A 19,990-nucleotide genomic window follows, 5' to 3' on the forward strand; every position below is an offset into this window, starting at 1 on the left:
CCAGGACCCGGGAGTTTCGGGTGACAGAGGTCTATCATGTCCCTCGCTGGCCTGAAGAGTGTAACTCTCGGCGGCGTTTGGCAGTGATACGTGAGAACGCGGCTCAGCGAGGATATGACAGAGATTGTGCAGGCAAACAATATGATTGACCTGGGTCGGAAGCGAGGACGCAGGTATAATCCAGAGCCGAATAATTCCTTTATTTATCATTTCCTAAATGGAGCGATGAAGCGCTGATCTGGAGTGGACCAGGGCTCATTTCCCGGCTCGCATAAACAGCCGCCGCTCCAGACTCTCCTGTGTCGTGACAAATGACTTCCCATGTGTCAACAAAAAGGAAGTTGTTCTTCATAACTCGTCTAAATCTGCAGCGGATGACACATCCTGTGAATGCCGCCGATGCCGCTGCGCCGCGCTTCCCAGCCCTTAATTCAGCGAGGGACGAGGCTTTCGTCTTGCATCACGGCGCTCTCAGTATGCAAGGGGTTAAGTATCGGAGATGTGGAATAAGGGACGACACATCCTGCTCTAACATAAGCAACAGACACAAATGTCTCCAGGCCTTGGAGATAGAACAGGCCTTTGTATTACGCTAGTTCTATGGCGGTACCATGTCCGCCATCGCTGCCGTCACTCTCCTACCTGAATTCTGGTATGATAGGGCGAGGCCTGTACCGATGTCAGGGTCTACCAGACCCCCCAACAAAACATGCATGCCCCAGAAAGTGACAGAAGAAAGGGGAGAAGACATTACTGGTACGATAATATATGGGGCGCGCAAGGTTTTCTACAATTTTTTTTTATTTTGCCTCATTGAAGTGCCAATGTTCTTGAGATAAAGCTGAGGGTCTCAGGACACTGGGCTCAGATGTCCCCACATAATAGTAAGCCAGCCACAGATACCCCAAAAGTGCTTAAAACACACTTGCCACGTCGGCCAATGCTTTTTTTTCTCAGAGGAGGTAAGCCACAACCAGAGAAGCCTGGAAGGGGACAGAGGAGGTGTAGATAGATATGTAGGCTCCCTCTAGTGGTGGCTTTATAGCTCTGTATGCAGTATACTCCTAAGCTCCCCCTAGTGGTAGCTGTATACATATGTAAGCTCCATCACTCACCCTAGTGGTGGCTTTACAGACCTGTATGCAGTAAGCTCCTGAGCTCCCCTTAGTGGTGGCTGTATAGATCTGTATGCGGTTTACTCCTAAACTCCCCTTAGTGATAGCTGTATAGACCTGTAAGTTCCTGAGCTCCCCCTAGTAGTGGCTATACAGACCTGTATATAGTAAGCTCCTGAGCTCCCCTTAGTGGTGGCTGTATAGATCTGTATGCGGTTTACTCCTAAACTCCCCTTAGTGATAGCTGTATAGACCTGTAAGTTCCTGAGCTCCCCCTAGTGGTGGCTATACAGACCTGTATATAGTAAGCTCCTGAGCTCCCCTTAGTGGTGGATGTATACACCTGTATGCAGTAAGATTCTGAGCTCCCCCTAGCGGTGACTGAAAGCAGAATAATTTTTACACCTAAAGGGGTTGTATCATAATAGACACTTATTCCCTGTTCTGTGGATAGGAGGTAAGTGTCCAATTGCCGGAGGCCCAACTTCTGGGTCCTACAGTGACAGGTGACCAAAAGTCCCCCTAAATCCTCATTGTGAATGGAACTCCAATGCGTTTGTATGACCCGCTCTCCATGGGAGCAAACTGGCACTTTATTTACAAGGAGGCTTTATGGGGACTTTCTGTTCCCTGTTTTCCTGATCACTGGGGGCCAGGGGTCCCCCAGCAATTGGAAAGGGGATGAGTGTCCATAACAGCACAACCCCTTTATCTCTATCCCTGCAGATGCCCCAACTATTGTAAAGATATGATGAGACTTTCATTGTCAGAATTTCAGACCTTAATACGACCTGGTGATACAAAGTAGAGATTGCCTTTTAGGAGTAACTTTTCTTTTTATGAAAGTTTTTATTTGGACACTTGGGCTTGATGTCCCGTTCCGGTGGATGTATCTATGACCTATAGCATACACTCCATGAGCTTATTTTTGCAGTGGCTCCATTCTCTCGCACTGTCCATATTCTCATCGCTGTGCACAGTTGACCCCGAGCTCGCGGACCCCACTGAATCGTTCCCAGGACTCCGCATAATAAAGACAAACAAACATTGGGGTCTGGTGTTGCAGATCCCCTCCAATAAGTCACCTTATCGAGAGCCCGGCTCCTTGGTATAAGTGGGCCGATCTATTTTATTTTAAATATGATTTTTATTGAAAAGAAGAAAGCTTTTACAATACAATAAAAAAGCAATTACAAACATAAGAAGAATCGGCATACGTCCAAGCAGTAAAATAGGAATCGCAAGCTGGAACTCCGGGTTGTAGCCCAAATACATGAATGACACAAACATGACCGAACATACAAAGACCAAAGGGCCAGATACACAGACGCTACAAAGACACCAATTCTACAAGAAGACAAGAAAGGAATGAAAAGGGGAACACAACCAGAAGGGAACAGGAAAGAAACAAGAAAAAGAGAAATAAGGGAGACGGAATAGGAACAGAAAAGAACAAAAAAAAAACCAAACAATGACATAAACAACATAACCACATACCTGAGTACAATACCAGAAAAGCACAAAATACATCCGAAAAATTGAACACGATAAAATAAAATAAAGCCACCTGGGTTAATAACATAGTAGGTAAATAGTAATCAAGGGGACCCCCTGGGGGCGGCCTGAGGCCGAGGAGATAAAGTGGGCCGATCTATGGGTGACGGCAATCCATCACCAACAGGAGCCTAAGTACTAAGCCTGACCCTTCCAGGGATCTTATTGGGCTAAATCTGCTCGGTTCCCAGCACTAATAATATATATGAATGAAAAAACAAACAAGAACATCTGTCTCCCATCTTTCCGATCTGCAGAGGCTCTGGGGGAGTCGATTATACCGAGCTGCCAAACAGAAGACATTCCCAAACACAAAAGACGCCTTAAGATGACAATGAAGACTCGAGTCTTCCTGAATGTCCCGGGTCCTCCTGATGACAATGATACAAAGTGTCCAAATAGAGCAAAAATAGTCATCTTAATAGGAAATCAAGATTTACAGCAAATCTTATAAGAAGATTCCTGGTAATGAACCCCGCACAGCGAGAGGTCACAGAAATCCCATCGCTCCAAAATTCCCTTTAGCGCTTATGTCACGACTGACTTCCTTTAAAGGAACACACGAAACCTAGAAAAGGAAGGATAGAAGTGAACGGGAAATATGGATGTCCTGGCCAAGTCATGTAGGAATGCTGCAGAGAATATAGGGTTAATCTGCTGATCTGCGCCATCTTTGGCTGCTTGGGCTTAGTAAAGGGGGCAAAGAATCTCTTGTTCTACTAGAGTGGGGGGAGGCTCCTGCTGCAGCCAGTTGTCTATAGTAAGCCCTGGTCGATGATGATGGACGCTCATAGCAGTGGTGGTATAATGGGCATGGACCCAACTACCATGATACAATATCCAATAGTCATTGCGGCTTACATTCCCTGTGTACTGTGTCTAGAGATGATCGAAGCGGTTTCAATCGAGCCGGATTCAGCCCGAATTTTCCAAAAAGGGGTTTGCCATCCATGAATCACTATTATATTTTGAGGTCTCTTCAGACCCCAGAGTGGAGGCCCAAGGGAGGTGCGAAAATATAATAGACGCTCATACTCACCTCACATCTTCTAGGCTCCCTCACGGTTCTCTTTGGTGGTTCTCCAGCCTCTTGATGTGACGTCATAGGTTGTCCGGAGATCACGGAGGCCTATGATTGATCCACATCTGTCTGTGTAGTACCATTTGTTTCCTGTAGAGGCCACTGCAGGGAAAACGTGCAGCTACCTAAAATAGCCACCAGCGATCATAGCTGATCAGTAGGGTTTTCAGCTGCCAGCCTGATGCCGATCAGAGACACCAGAGGGTCTTCTTCCTACCCCTTTAAGTTCACCATTTTACACATATAACCTTCTGATTTCTGTCATTTGGTTATATTGGAGTGACTCCAAGGTATACAGAGCGACGTCCCAAACCCGTTCTCTGCTCACTAAACCCGAACCACACTGAATGCAGGATAATCTTGTGTATTTATGGTTGGGGGGTAATATGTTGTGGCTGAATGGTAAGTAATCCTCCATATAGAGGGGGGGGGGGTATACATAACAAAACCTCATAATTATATACCATGCCTCCCAACAATAGGCCGCGCAGATAAAGTAAAATTAATCTCTTTTGCAAATATCAGACCTGAAGAAGATTATTGTGATGATTTATCTGTACGGTCGCCACGCTAGATATTGGGTTGCATGTAAGGATCATGTAGATTTGGACGGTAGTGCTCCAACAACAATCACATCACATTCACCCAATGATAGGGTTGTTTGGGGGTAGAAAAAGGGTCTTTATACCATAAATAGTGCCACTTTTGTCCATAGGATGGACCTGGTATTGCAACTCAGCCCTCACGCACATGAATACCAGTATCCAGGAGTTTGCTGATATGGGATGTACTGGGTTGCTACAGGTTTGCTAAAGGCTATGACATGTGGGCATTGTATATGGCATGCACTGGCCCTTTAAGAAGTCAGCATCTGTGCATGAGACCGAGGTCTCAAATAGAAGAGAACCGATAGAAAGTGGGAGCCTGGGTAAAAATGAGGACGAATAAAACACTGATGTCTGAATAACGTGTCTGAACGCACAACACAACGCACACAGATGGACAGATTTGATAAAAGACTGCAGCATCCCTCCATTCATTACACAGGACTGCAGCATCCCTCCATTCATTACACCGGACTGCAGCATCCCTCCATTCATTACACCGGACTGCAGCATCCCTCCATTCATTACACCGGACTGCAGCATCCCTCCATTCATTACACAGGACTGCAGCATCCCTCCATTCATTACACAGGACTGCAGCATCCCTCCATTCATTACACAGGACTGCAGCATCCCTCCATTCATTACACCGGACTGCAGCATCCCTCCATTCATTACACAGGACTGCAGCATCCCTCCATTCATTACACAGGACTGCAGCATCCCTCCATTCATTACACCGGACTGCAGCATCCCTCCATTCATTACACAGGACTGCAGCATCCCTCCATTCATTACACCGGACTGCAGCATCCCTCCATTCATTACACCGGACTGCAGCATCCCTCCATTCATTACACCGGACTGCAGCATCCCTCCATTCATTACACAGGACTGCAGCATCCCTCCATTCATTACACAGGACTGCAGCATCCCTCCATTCATTACACAGGACTGCAGCATCCCTCCATTCATTACACCGGACTGCAGCATCCCTCCATTCATTACACCGGACTGCAGCATCCCTCCATTTATTACACCGGACTGCAGCATCCCTCCATTCATTACACCGGACTGCAGCATCCCTCCATTCATTACACAGGACTGCAGCATCCCTCCATATTTTACACAGGACTGCAGCATCCCTCCATTCATTACACCGGACTGCAGCATCCCTCCATTCATTACACCGGACTGCAGCATCCCTCCATTTATTACACAGGACTGCAGCATCCCTCCATTCATTACACAGGACTGCAGCATCCCTCTATTCATTAAACCGGACTGCAGCATCCCTCCATTCATTACACAGGACTGCAGCATCCCTCTATTCATTACACCGGACTGCAGCATCCCTCCATTCATTACACAGGACTGCAGCATCCCTCCATTCATTACACAGGACTGCAGCATCCCTCCATATTTTACACACGACTGCAGCATCCCTCCATTCATTACACAGGACTGCAGCATCCCTCCATTCATTACACAGGACTGCAGCATCCCTCCATTCATTACATAGGACTGCAGCATCCCTCTATTCATTACACAGGACTGCAGCATCCCTCTATTCATTACATAGGACTGCAGCATCCCTCCATTCATTACACAGGACTGCTGTATACCCCATCTATATTTTAGGGCTTCTGTCCCTCCTTCTTTCTTTACACAGGACTGCTGCACCCTCCTTATATCCTCACTGGGTACCTGGGTGATTTGCTGACTCGTCCAAGAGGTCTCCCCATTTTCTGGGGACACATTGGGAGGATTGACAAGTCTGGGCGTATGCTTACTTTCCGCCTCAGCGCCATATCGCTCTTTTTATTGTGTCTTTTTTGCATTGGCGTTAAACATTCCGATATGTCAGTGGATCTGACACCTGCTCTCTGCATCCGGCACTGTTATTGTAAACCAGGTTGTCAGAGGATCCTGGCTTGGACAATGCTCTATGCTCCTGCAGAGCGTCTCGCTGAGAGTCTCGCTGAGACAGTCTGCCACATTTCTTGATGAAAAATGGCAGCTAAAACAAATAAAGCTCGCAGGATTTTACACGACCGCATTTCCCTTTGATTCCCCTCAGCCCTTCATGCTAGGCAGATTACACAGACACATATTGTAACATCACGTCCATTAAGCATGGCGGCCGTCAGGGCTTCCTTTGTTCTCGGTCGCACAAACATTATGTTCTGTGACACGGTTCCATTAGGAGCGCGTCCAAGCCGAGGTTATGAACTGTACCTTAAACAAAACTTCCCAGCTATTTGGCTGCACAAATCCGTAGCACCCCAGCCTGCCGCCAGGCGCAGGGCGGTTATGTAATATGTATATTAGTGGAGGCTGCAGATATATCAGGGCTGGGGGAGGGGGTGGGGGGGTATTTGATTTTGCCATAAAAGGCAACTGAAACATTTAAGGTATTATAGTGTTTATAATCGTCGCGTGATTCATGAAGTTTCACAATGCGAAAAGAAACACGTCTTAAGATTGTACGTTATCTCCAAGATTTCAGCTCTGACAGATCTCATCTCCTTAACAACTGCGGATTACTGAACGAATAAGAGACCCGCCTGGTTGTACCCGATAAGGGAAGCGCTGACACCTGTATGGACGGGACGCCAACTAAGAGAGACAAAGCAATCTTCCTATAATCTTAACCAACTCCAGTTCTTGTCATCCCTAAATAGACTCCTCCCCACCAATTCTGACACAGTTGCCCTTCAACCCCCCAATAGCCGCCCCTCCCAGAATTCCGATGCAGTTGGAATTTTTTCTCTAGTCCCCACCATTCCAGAGAAATTAGTGCTGTTAGATTTGGTGCCCGATATTCTAACTAGACTCTCTAAGACCTACTGGGTGGTGTCAGGTGGGAACTGGTAAGGGGCGTTATTCTGAGCTCTGACACTGTCCACCTCTGATTGGAGCATGATGTCACGCCCCCTTCCCTGTTCCCGCCCCATATCACCCACTTGACATTAGAGAGTCTAGATTGCATTTCAGGCATCAAAACTAACAACTCTGATTGCTCAGGAACGGTGAGGGCTAGAGAAAAAATTCCAACTGTGCAGGAATTAGTGGAGGGGAGGCTGTTAAAGCATGAAAAGAGCTTGAGTTGGTGGAAGTTGTTAAAGGGCAACTCCAACTATGAATATGTATCTTAGTGTCATAGGCACCAGTGAGCAATCACCAGCTCCGAGTAGGTGGCCACAAGGTCGCTCCTCGTTCCCAGTTGCACCCCCAAGCACCAACTTCTGATGTCAAAGAAGACGGACACTTTACTTCCTACTGAAGCCATCTTTGCTGGAATCTCCTTGTAATCTAAATATTTTTGTACCATTGCTCACCTCCTGACATCATTGTTTAGTTACCTGTGATGTCATGACTATTTCGAGCCTCGACCCTCCCTGGCTGGCTCGCCATGTTTAGATGCCTCATGCAGTAGATTTTGAGAAAAAGAAATAAGGCCAAGTCCTTGTAGAATATTAACCGTATAATCCTCAGTGTGTATCCTGTAAATCCTCCTCAGTCTGGGATATTGCAGTTTAATCTTGTTGCTGAGCTGATTGAGCTTTACATTTTGCTTCATCTTTCTCCAGTGATTCTGTAGCGGCTTCAAGGGGGTCACAAATATACAGTCACGGGAAAAAGTCCGCCAACCTTGAATTATATTTTGTTGTTATGTGTCAGGGCATAATAAAAAAAAAAAAATATGGTCCTTAGGAGGGTCTTAAGGTTGAGTAAATCCACCCTCAGATGAACAACAACAATTGCGGACTTTAAGATCATTGCTGATGTCTTTCCTCTTTGAACGCACTGCAGATTCCATCAGGACATTATTTAGCAAAGACTAGGCCAAATGCAGAAGACTTGTAAGAAAAACTAAGTACACCCTTATTAATTCCATGCAAATAAATCGGGTAAGTAGCAGACACATGCCGATAATCAAATGCCCCCGATTAATTGATCATCAGAAGTATAAAAGCAGAGGTTTTAGCAGTTTGCTGATCTGGAGCATTAAAAGAGGAAAGACATTAGCAATGATCTTAGAGGAGCAATTGTTGCTGTTCATCAGTCTGAGAAGGCTTTAAAAAAATTTCCACAAGACTTATGGAACATTGTCCATTGGGGAGATGAGATGTTTGGCCATGTCTGGTGAAGACCAAACCCAACATATCAACTCCACATCTCATCGACACCACACCGATGGTGGAGGACGGTGATTTGACTCTTTTTTTTTTTGCAGCCACAGGTTCTCCGCACCTTGCAGTCACCAAGTAGACCGTGAAGTCCTCTGTAAACTGACCAGACCTCAACCCAACTGAAATGCTGTGACAGGACCTTAAGAGAGTGGAGGAGAAACCACTGACCACATACCGCAATGACCTGAAGCAACGTCATGAAAAAGATTCGGCCAAAACTACTCCAGAACGATGTGAGAGTCTCAGAAAGTCATCCAGAAGACCATGAGGACAAGTCCTTGCTGTAAAGATGGTTCTACGAGCTATGGATTCATGGGGGCACTTCGTTTTTTGCACGCGGTGGAATCTGTTGTGTGTTGTTCTTCCTTTCAAGTCGGGTTTATTGAATTTTAAGACCTTCTAAGGACCAGATGAACTTCTTATGACGTCCTGATATGTAAAACCAAACAACTCACAGAGAGTGGACTTTGTTTTTCTCCTGACTGTATATTCTAAAATGTGTAGACGCCACCATGACGGTCAAAGGTCTGCCCGGGAGAGTTTACGGAAGGCTATATATCTTCTCTTTATGTCTTCGTTTTCTTTTCCTTAACACTTATACTCCAGAGGAACAAGAATACTCATTTCCTTTGACACCACTTTAGACGCTGTTCACACCTCAAGCTTTCTATCTTGCTGTTCCGTTATAAACTTCCTTGATTTAGTGCTGAGGTCTTCATATATCACATTACTATATGGTACAGGTTTCAGAGATGTGAACAAGCAGGTAATACTATGAGATCTGAGCTTAGAAACCTGCGGAAAATACCGATATCATAACTTCGGGTCAGTCTGAGCATTTTAAAGAGGAACTCTCCGCTCTCCTGACTTGTCTGGTTTATTACGTCCTTGTAGTCCCTATGAAATTACAATGCTGGAATAGCTTTCCTTAAAATTCTATGTCGTTCTGTTCCTCCGTTATTCCTCTGAGAAATGTATTGATAAATAGCTGGATGTTACCATTTGGGGGCGTGTCCTTATACTCTTTGACACTGGCAGCTATCGTGTAGCGACACCCATTTGTCAATTTATGCATGCATGTCCAGGAAGGATAACAGAGGAATGGCACAATGTAGCATAGTCATAATGAACTGTCCTGTTTTCTGTAGATCACTTGGCAGCTTTACCGTATAGACTGGGGCAATATGAACGGAGTCACCTCAATATTAGCAAGTGAAGCAGGCATAGATAGTAATGTTATGCCGTATATACACAGATAAGGCTCTGTACACATTGTCAGGTCTATGCCCCTATACAGTAATGGTATGCACCGGACCCCCCACCCCATGTAACATCTCATTTTCCTGACTACAGTTTGTACATAGTTTTACTTATCAACAGAGATAAAACAACTAAAATAGAACAGAAATGTGCGGAATTATTATTTTCTTTCTGTAAGTTTTTTTAGAATGAAAACCGTCTGGATTGTACAGTCTGGATAAACACGACCCCATGAAGACCAGCGAGCGCAGGGAACAATGGTTCTTCTGGAAATATGGCTATATTGCATCAGGTCGTCCCTCTCGTATTTCAGCATTATTTTATTTGTCTAGTCGCATCATTCTGGAAATATCTGAGCACCGGGGGAGATCTATCTAGATAAAATAGTATTTTAAAGTTGGAGTTTTATTGGGAAGGAAATGCAGGGATAGAAAATCATACATGGTGGGGTTGGCCTAATAAAATAATCTCCATTTTTATTGATACACACTGGTATCTATAGATAGATAGATAGATAGATAGATAGATAGATAGATAGATAGATAGATAGAATATAGATACTTATATGGTATACATGTTTCTTATAAAACTCATATATAATTGTATGTTGCCATCTTGGCTGACAGACGAGATTTTGGTTGTTCTGCTTGAACTATGTCTGTTTTCTATCATGTCATCGTTTCATATTTTTATTTGTCTAGTCGCATCATTCTGTACATATCTGAGCAGCAGGGGAGCATTATCTAGATAAAATTGTTTTTCAGCGCTGGAGTTTGCAGCAGAAAGACAGAATTCAAAAGCTTGTCATGAGGCCTTCACTTTCTTAGTTATACCAATAGATAGATAGATAGATAGATAGATAGATAGATAGATAGATAGATATGCAAACACAAAAAATTGCAACAGTACTCTGCTAAAGCACTAAGAATATTACTGCTATGTCTACACATGTGTTTTATGAAAATGAGGTTCTAGCACCAACAACTTCATTTTCATAGTTAAACATGTATTGTAGACATAGCAGAGATATTGTGAATGCTTTAGTGGAGCGCTGTTGCAATGTATAATATCTTACAATATGTACTATTAAACAGATATGACAGAGACAGAAGAGATAGATAGATAGATAGATAGATAGATAGATAGATAGATAGATAGATAGATAGATAGATAGATAGATAGGAGATAGATAGAAGGGTCTAAGATTCCAGCAGAGCCTTGTAAGAAACTCATTGCTGGTTAGCGGAAGCGGTTGTGCGCAGTTATTGTGTCTAAAGGTTGTGCTACCAAGTATTAGGCTGAGGGTGCCAATACTTCTGTCCGGCCCATTTTTGGAGTTTTGTGTAAAATGATCAATGATTTATTTTTTTTTTCATTCTCTTTTGTGTTTTTTTATTGCAAGCAAAATAAATGAAGAAATTACCAAAGAGTTTGTGCTTGTAATCATTATCTGGGGGACACCGAGGATTATCTGACAGAACTGCAGGGGGGCGATACTTTTGACCAACACTGTAGATAGATAGATAGATAGATAGATAGATAGATAGATAGATAGATAGATAGATAGATAGATAGATAGATAGATAGATAGATAGATAGATAGATAGATAGATAGATAGATAGATAGATAGATAGATAGATAGATAGATAGATAGATAGATAGATAGATAGATAGATAGATAGATAGATAGATAGATAGATAGATAGATAGATTAGATAGATAGATAGGAGATAGATAGATAGATAGATAGATAGATAGATAGATAGATAGATAGATAGATAGATAGATAGATAGATAGATAGGATAGATAGGTAGATATTTTCTAGCCTTACTACACTGGGCCATTCTATGCCTTGTGTGTCCTTGTACTACGCCCTCACTACGCTCCACCACAACCCCCATCATTTCTGCCTCTTGTACATGTTGTTGTGCGTTTCCCGCTCCCTGGAATGTTCCGCTGTGTGACAGGTCGCCATGATTCTGTGTGATCTGATCTTCCAGCCTTTGTCATTTATTGTACTTTATTGCTACTGGTTTTCTGGCACTAAATACTCCCAATGGATTCTTGTTCTTTTTAAAGACTTTATTACGGTTTTATTTAGAAGCGTCACTGAACTTTTCCCCCGGCCTCTCTGCTGCAGCCACTTATAGTACCTGGGACAGTAAAGCACCTTCCCTATATACAGTATATAGCAGGGTGTATAATGGTCTGTGGCAGTATATGCCAATATGCTGCATATCTGGGCAAGACATCGGCCACAACTTGGGGATAGGTAGATATGTAAGAGTACAGGTGTGGTCTGACGATACACAAGAGGACATAATCTAAAGATCTCAGAGGCTACTTTTGGGTAGTGTACCTCAAAATCAATGACATCTAGACATGGCTCTACGACACACTCAAAGACATTTTGCCCAGTTAACAGACTTTGAGAGGGCGCATCATTGGGCTGAAGATCAAGTTCGAGTATGGAGGCCTCGTGGCAAGCACTTCAGTCCTGCATTACATGGACTGTCCAGGGCTAGTGCAGTGACCACGATAATATTGTGCATGGAAGATAAATCCTTTAAATGGTTAAAAAGGTATAAAAAAGATCAAGACGGCAAAGACAGGCCTCAGGGTGGATCCTCAGGCGATCGGTGATCCTCGGCTTCAGGACTATGTGTCAGAAGAAAATCAGGACTTGGTTGGGATATAGGACACATAGCATAGGCATGGCTAGAAGTGCGTAGGGCCCCAGGTTATTTCTTAATCTAGGGCCCGGCTACTGTGTAGGATCTGAATAGCTTATAAAATATGCAAGGAAAACGGGAAAACCACTAGAGTCATAGGAAATTGTGTGCTGTAAACCAAATAGAAACAAGCCGGGTTTACTACAAAATTTCCAAAAATCTCAGGTTAGGCAGAACCCAAGGACGGTGAGGTTTGTCTTTGAGCGGAGGAGAGAAAAAATAAGCACCGATATCCTGGACTCTGTCAAGAGTCTTATGCTCCTTCCTAGATGTCTTCAGTCCTCCAGGGTGCATCACGGACCTCGCCCCAGGGGGAACACTGACACCCCATCATCAACGTTCCCTACGTCACTCCTATGATTGGGCCTCAGCAGTTCCCGGAGGACACTGATGTAACCAAGAAGGCCAGAAGAAGACTTAAGATGCCCATGAAGGAGCAAAAATCTTGAAGGGTGAAAACCCCAAAAATTTGTGAAATAATTCTTGCAAGGTTTGCCTGTATATATGGACATTACTGCCTCTTACAGGACCTGAGGAGGTGCCAGCGGTCACTTGGTCCCAATAGGGCAATGGCGATCTAACCAAAAATACTCTGGTCAAGATGAGGAGGGGGTAACAAGGGGTCCCACTAGGACACCGTACCCAAACGTATTGTTTAGTTATATGGAGTCATTTTCGGAGTGCAGGATTCTTCACCACTCTATGGGGTGACTCTACAGACATTAGAGCCCTATACCAAACCCATATGGAAAGAATCAGCCCAATTCTACGGTCTTTTTCCATTGTGTCCTCCAAGATAAGCAGCGCCGCAGAGGCTTGGAGGCCATTGCCGCCCAAAAGCAAACGGGATGGGACTAAGCACCGCTCCCCACATGTCTTCCATCCATATTACATACGCCCTTGGGTTTTATCCCCGTCAGGGTCATTGCTTGTACGTGGTGTACATTTCCAACTAACTCTATACGATGTGTGTCCATTTGCACATGCCCACATGTCGTACGTGTATAAACCCATCTCCGGACTTCGGTTTTACGCGTTATTGAAGCATCGGTCAATAAACTTCTAAGGTTCAAAGTAAAGACCGTGACGCGGTTTCCTCTCTTTTGATCCCAAAGCAATTAAAAAAGTTCCCAAACTTTTACGCCAGATTAAACTAATTGTCAACATACGGGAAGGATTGAGACATGATAGACTCTTAAAGGAAAACTGGTCCTCGGCACGACGACATGTACGAGCGGGAAGGATTGACTGTAATTGGGTTTTATGACAGCAGGGAATGGAGGAGATGCAGATATGGGGGGGCCGAGGTTGGGTCCTGGGGCATAAGGGGGTACAAAGGCCCCACTGATAAGGTTATAGGTAAAAAGAAGAGCCAAATACATAGAGTGTGCAAATCATGTTAGCAGATACTCTCGTTCCTCCCTCATTTCCCACTTTCCATGTAAGTCACCCTGTCCGCCATCATCTATGCAAAATACTATGTAAAACGCTGGAGGTGTCGATGGCTCTGACAGGTGTGAAGAGTCCTGACGGGATATTAGTATGAGGCTACTAATAGAAAGAGGCAGATTCAATACGGACTATGGAATTATGTAAGAGAACCCATCTAATGGTCAGAGGGGAAATGGTTGGGGGTGGACAAGGGGTGGAGGACCTCTAATGGTGTTAATGGGTCCGTCCATTTACTTTCTTGTAATAATTTTTTGTCACTCTCATTGCACCCATTGGTCTGCGCCTACCAGGGCTGCCTTGTGGCCAACTACAAAGCCAAAAAGTTGGGTTTTAACCATAACCCCTTGGGATACCACTAATACCTAATCTATTTGGGGGCTCCATCAATTTGCCTGACCACCAGACTCCCTCTCATTACTCTGCTGCTTATACGTTTTGATGGCCACTCTGTAATTCTTCCTCTCCCCTCTTGAGGCGCTGTAGAAGAATCGAACACTTCCTGTAAGCCATTCAAATATTGACTATTCTATCTAATGAACCAGTTAAAGTTGCAACAAAGACCGCTCCACCTGTACAGTACAAATCGTATATAGTTGTAGTTATATATTGTAGCTGGGCGCCATCCTTCACCAGGGCAAATATATAGTAAGGTGCCCTATGGTGGTCACGGCAGAAAGCAATATTGGCACCGGGGCAGTGGGCACGTGTCCTCCTTATTTCCTCCATTTCCCCCCTGGCTACAGCCCAAAGTACAATAAGGAACTTGTATTCCTTTGGAGGATGTCGGAGATTACACGGCTGGCTTCTGTCACTGTGTACATTAACATGTCTATATGAAGGCGGCTGACACGAATGTATTATCTGGAATTAGTCGTTACATGGCCGGATTAATGGGCAAATATCATTCATGGAAGCCGTCTGTCATCTGCACGACAAGGAGAAAAGCAGTCCAAAAATATTCTACCCACAACCCCACCATGTAAGTTATAAGGATATTAGAGGTCACAGAGGTGTTCTGTAGGTGTGTGTGTGTACATATATATATATATATATATATATATATATATATATATATATATATATATGTGTATGAAGATCTGAAGCAAACTCATCCTTTTCATGATGAAGTTCTGCAGCAGCTGAGAATGTATAGAATGTAATAATATAGAATAATAATACTATATTATTACAATGTTGCATATACAGTCCGGTATATGTGACTGATATTAAAATAGACAACAAATTCTGGATCATGATATAAAAAGCTCAGTATGACACCGCCCAGTGGTCTTTGGTAGTATTGCAATTGTATTATCCTTAAATTTTTTTTCAACTTTTTCCGTTTTTTATTGTTTCTTTGTTCTATTACACCTTTTATATTATGGAAAAAAATGGAATAAATCAGTATAATAGAGAAATAAATATCATTATCATCCATTCAATTAGAAATAATCAGATTTTTTTTTAATACGCCATTACCTGCTGGAGTAGTTCGCCACGGGGCCCTGCCATTCCTAGTTATGCCACGGAGCAGGCATGATGTAGTGACGTCAGAGACGGGGACGCAGGTGAGTTGAATCTGGAACATATCTCCCTCTGTCCCAGAATCTGGGACTGTCCCGCTGATTCCGGGACAGTTGGGAGGAAAAGAGCATTTTTCTGTGCAAATTTGGGTGGTCGGCTCAAGGAGACTTCACATGTCGTTCCTTTTATTAAAATGTCACAGGAGAAGGGTCTGCAGTGGAGTTTTTGGCAACAGACTACAGGAGACTTATTTTTGTGGTCCGTGTCCTGCTATCCTGTCCCAAAGACAAGCAAGATCGCCCCTGAGCGCAGATCGAATTCATGGAGAGGTCCCAAGCTCCACCATTACTGGGTCCGAAGAGCCGCTTTAGGTCCCTATGGAAGCCGCAAATATTGTTGGGGAGAACTAATGGAAGATAATTGCTAAAAATTGGAAGGAGAAGGAGGATCCTAGGCGGGGGCTCGGGGGGCCGGGGATGAATTATTTACAAGGTGCTCAGAGACGTATTCTGGGAAGATATGGGGAAAGTCCAAAAACATAATCTGTTCTCTAAGCAGCTCGATACGTACGGGAATTTTTTTCCCTTTTCTTACTTATTTTTCCTGTTGGCCTGAGGATGGGGGGAGGGGGGGGCACCATGAAAGTGAATGATGTGTATAGTTGTGTGACGTACCGCAGGATGGGGGTGGAGGGCGCAACGCTTGGATTATCTTCTATCCCACCGTTCTCTGTTACTTCATGAGGTCACTGGGCTCCGGTTCAGGCACCTGCTGGCCCCGCGTTCCTCCGCTCACCAGTCTGACCGTGGCAGCTGCCCACTGAGCGCTGGTTTAATATCTGCAAAAGTAACGCCACACCCAGTGAGGACGACGGCCGGACATTATCTACTTACCAGGGAACAAGTGATAATTGGGGTGAATATTGACAGACAATATCTTAATGACACAGGTACGGAACCCGACATGGGGCATGCTGGGAGTTGTAGTTGTGACATCACCAGTGATTGAGCAATCTCATTGTTTCCCTTAGAGATAAAAAAAAAAGTTGCGGAACATTTGCAGGAATTTTTACACGGTCACAGCTTTATCCCCCGTAACAAAATACAAAGGTTCAGTGATATCGGCGGGAACCTGCTGGATTAGCACAAGCTTTGCGCAACCAAAAGTTAAATATAGCCTAATGATATAAAATTATACCAATAGTAACATCTTAAAGGGGTTGTCCTAAATAAGAGGGGCATTTTGTTGTTGTTTATTATTTTCAGAAACAGCGCCACTTCCATGGATAGGTTGTGTCTGGTATTGCACCTTACTGCCTGTGATGTCACCTGCTGCAATTCTGAATTCAGTTTTCCAGGTATGTTCCCCCGATGTCAGAGAAATCAGTACCGCTAGGTTCGGCTACCTATATCTCCGCACTGTCAGAGGGTCCGACCTTAAACCTCAGCCTCATCACTGGGCAGCCCCCTTTCAAGTACAAGACTATGCAAGCGTACTGTCAGGGGGGGCTTCCTCACCACCCAGCAATGGCATTGAACTTTCAGACCTGCAAATCTGACAGTGCAGGGATATAGGTACCCAAAACTAATGGTGTCGATACCTCTGACACAGGGGCACACACCGAGATCCCTGAATATATGTATATAATATGGCACATCATGGCGGACATGAAAGCTCCTCCTTAAGTGAGTAGGGCAATACTAGGTGCGGACTTTGGACACAGTTGGGGCTGTTTTTAAAGGAAAAAGCAAACTATTTTTACTAATCTAAACCTTTCCCCACCTCCGTCAACTCCAAGACTTTGCAACTTCTACTAGACGACGCTCCGACATTTCCGGCACAGTTGGAATTTTTTCTCTAGCCCTCGCCGTCCCTGCACAATCAGCGCTGTCAGTCTTAGCACAAATATGCTAACTAGGCTCTTTAATGTCAGGTGGGTGGTCCTGGGCTGGAAGTTAATGCGGGACCCGCCCACCTGACAGTATTTAGCATGTATTGGGTGTTGAAACTAACTGCGCCGATTGCTCAGGAATGGCGGGGGCTAGAGAAAAAATTCCAATTGCTCTGGAATCGGCATCTGTTAAAGGAGTTGGAGTAGGTGGAGGTGGTGAAAGGTCCTCTTTGATGTTCTTCTGTTTTCCAGGTCTCATGAACGTCATAGATTTGATGGATGCCCTGACAAGTATTCAATGTTGGAAGGAGAAAAGCAGCGAGGCGTCACCTGGAAAAGATGTGCGTCGGCACGAAGACAAGATGGCAAAGCCCTTATTGTGTAGGACATTGACAGTCTCCTCCTTGGACTTACGGATGTTGACACCTATTGAAACACCCTCCTTTTTTTGTGAAAATTAACAATTTTCCATATGACCTTGTGAACTCAGCCGTGGGGGAGGGGGGCGCTGTGTATATGTACTATGTAAATGTAAAAATTTGTGTTTTTGTGGTAAAATATTATGTGTTTGTGTAACAGGCAGCCTCAGAGACTGTGATCGGGCCCCGGCCTATCTTCACAGTGACGCCAGCCCTAGGGCCGAGATCACCTGCTAGGCCTCAATAGTTATATGCAAGCCACCAATATGATCACAGCAGTTGCCATTACGACAGGGGTTTCACCATAACCCCAGACTACCTGGCCACTCCATTTTATAGGCCTCATTTCTCAAAAACAGGCCTTGTTGCTCACAGCGACCAATCAGAACTCACCTTTCAAAACCCAAGCTGCTCAGGATGAATGAAAGCTGCGCAGTCATTGGTTGGTATAGTAACAAGGCCTGTTATCCATTATTACATGGACGGTTCCTTTAATAGCTTTAGTTAGAGGTTAAAGGGGTTCATGTATATTGATGATCAGTGGGGATCCAACACCCGAGACCCCGACCGATCAGCGTTTGAAGAGACTCTCATGAGCACTGCGGCCTTGTTCCTATGCCAATGACCTCATGTTCAGTGGTCACTTGATACAGCGGAAGCTCAGCCCCATTTAAGTATATGGGGCTGAGCTGCAGTACCAAGCATGGCCACTATACAATATATGGCGCTGTGCTCGGTATTTAGTGACGAGGCCACAGCACTCACCCGAATACTGTAACCACTTTAACCAGCTGATTTGGGGGGTCCTGGGTGTCGGACCCCACCCGATGACATATTGACCTATGCTAAGGATAAGTCATCAGTGCACATGCCCGAAAAATGGGTAAAGGCCCAAATCTCAGAACACCCAGTGATGGCTCCATAGCGCTACTTCATTGTTTACACAGCGCCATACAGTTAGTTGTGGCTGTGTCAAGTATTGCAGCTCACAGCAGCTCAGTCGTATTCAAGCAGAGACGTATAACATGTCCACAGACCAGATGGGTCCCGTGCCTATCCAGAGGATATGCCACCAAATATATGGTGCTGCACTTGCACTTGTTTACAATAGCGCCATACATACAAATGTGGCTGTCCCTGGTACTGCAGCTCTACTCAATCAAGGGCTGAGCTGTAGTCGCAGGAATTTTAGCTGTAGGAACATATGGATGAGCTGGTGTATGTATACAGGTATACCGTAGGTAGGTGTCCCTATAGACAGACATGCAGTATACGTGTATGTAACATGAGTGCCGATATAACGTATGTGGGAGCAGAGATATATGTACGCGCATTCGATAGCACGATAAACATCTCGTAGTGACCTTTAAATCTTAGATGTGAGCCTCGCTCAGCCCCGTCAGCTGCTCCTGTCTCTCACCGCCCCACCGCACTCGCACAAGGTCATGTTATGGGGAAACACTTTGGCTGGAAACGCACATGCAGGTTCTGATGCAGTTTTTTTTAAAACCTAAGACAAAGATGGATCCTGCAGGAAGACGTAGTAGCGGTATACTGTAAATCCTTGCTTTAGATTTGCCGTTCCTTAAGAATTCATTTCTTGTTTTGGCTCCAAAAACTGCACCAAAAAACCTGCATGTGTGATTCCAGCCCAGCAGGATTTATAGTGCTTACCCTATGGCGGTGGCGACATCGGTGAACGCGTTTAATGGTATACACACCGGCGCCTTCTGCTCTGCCTTTATAAGCCAGACAGGCCGCCAGCCCTCCAGACAACAGAACAAGATATTTCTATCTGACTGACGTATGAGAACACGAAGGCTTAAAATGTAAGAGCCCCCCCCCCACCCCGAAACCTTCTCTACTGTACACAGAACAATCGCACGTATACAAATACATCTGATACATACAAGTATTTGCTCACGTTATGACGTCCGGATATTGCAGACTGAGACAGTGTTGTCACGCTCCATACACACAGAGCTTTTATTCTTCCATACATCCACCTGCCCTACACAATAGACAACATTCTCCTGTGTGTCTACGGAAAATCACAGCGGGCCGGAGAAGAACGGAAAACTGGTGGAACATGTCACACCATACAGAGATAGATAGATAGGAGATAGATAGATAGATAGATAGATAGATAGATAGATAAG

The sequence above is a fragment of the Leptodactylus fuscus genome, chromosome 7, assembly GCF_031893055.1.
Source record: "Leptodactylus fuscus isolate aLepFus1 chromosome 7, aLepFus1.hap2, whole genome shotgun sequence".
NCBI lineage: Eukaryota > Metazoa > Chordata > Amphibia > Anura > Leptodactylidae > Leptodactylus > Leptodactylus fuscus.